The sequence below is a fragment of the Ooceraea biroi genome, chromosome 10 (genome assembly GCF_003672135.1).
Source record: "Ooceraea biroi isolate clonal line C1 chromosome 10, Obir_v5.4, whole genome shotgun sequence".
Taxonomy (NCBI): Eukaryota; Metazoa; Arthropoda; class Insecta; order Hymenoptera; family Formicidae; genus Ooceraea; species Ooceraea biroi.
Window position 1 is genome coordinate 5,144,103 of NC_039515.1, and position 1,185 is coordinate 5,145,287.

The window sequence follows — 1,185 nt, forward strand, 5'->3', positions numbered from 1 at the left end:
CGATAGGGTGGAAAACTGCGGGCTGAAGGGTGGAGGGACGCAGAGGCCGATGTACCGACAGCATGAAGGTCGCGACGGCAGAGCAGATAAATCAAAATTCGCGAGCGAACGGATTGGTACGGATTTTTCGGCGAGGGTGGCGAGAACATGACGTTGGTTCTGTATAAATCACGGCGGAGAAAATGTCTGATGCCTCCACTACATATGAGAAGGTAATCGCACAGCGCAATAACATTAATATACATCTTCGTTGCTTACAACTTATACAATAATCTACGGTGGCAGTAATGTAATTCTCGTAAAACGAGCGAAGAGAAGTATTGATTTTTCGAGGTATTTATAGACACACATACGCGTAATCAGTAAGTGAAATCATAGCTGAAAAGATTGCGGGAATTTATTTCTGTTTAGTTTGCCTCGTGAAGCCTTGAACGTTGTTATTCCTAATTTTGGCAAGCCTCAAAACGCGACGCATTGCTGGTGTATATTGTGGTCCAAAAGTATTTATTGAAACGAAACTTTTAGCGTAATCTCCAAGGTCAAAACTGACTTTCGTGACGACATTCGTGAGAGGATGACTAACATAGGACAAAAAAAAGAGAATGCTGAGACGACGAGGGGAGGTAAATTAAAATTCGCCAAGCGTGCCATGAAAGAAACTCTGAAAACAGCGACGGTCGCTGGCACGTTTGAAGTGCCAGGCTTCAAAGATGTAAGTATAATAAATAAAATAATATATTTAGAATAAGAAAAAGTGTCAGCTTTATCGTTATTATCGATAGTTGCAGGCAAAAGCTTACGTATGTAAAACGGTAAGTATGTAATTAAATATTTCTTGACTCAGCAATATGTTTAGTTACGAGTTTCTTAATATAAAATAACTCGTTAAAAAGAAGTACGCGAATATAAACTCGCAAACGAAAACCTTCTTCTCGTCTGGAAAAGTTCGTAACGGCACCACAGAGAAAGAGTTGCAAAAAGGCGAAAGATTAAAGCCAATATACCAGAGAGCAAAGGCAACGAGCGCGAGACCGCAAGAAAATTAAATTTTCTACAAATAGTGCAAAAAACGAAGCATCAGTAAATGAATTCAATAATGTTTACAGAAGCAATTTGATCTAATCAAAGAGGTCGGCAAAGTAAAACCATGTAGGCAAGGAGCTAAAATGCATATTTACGGAAACT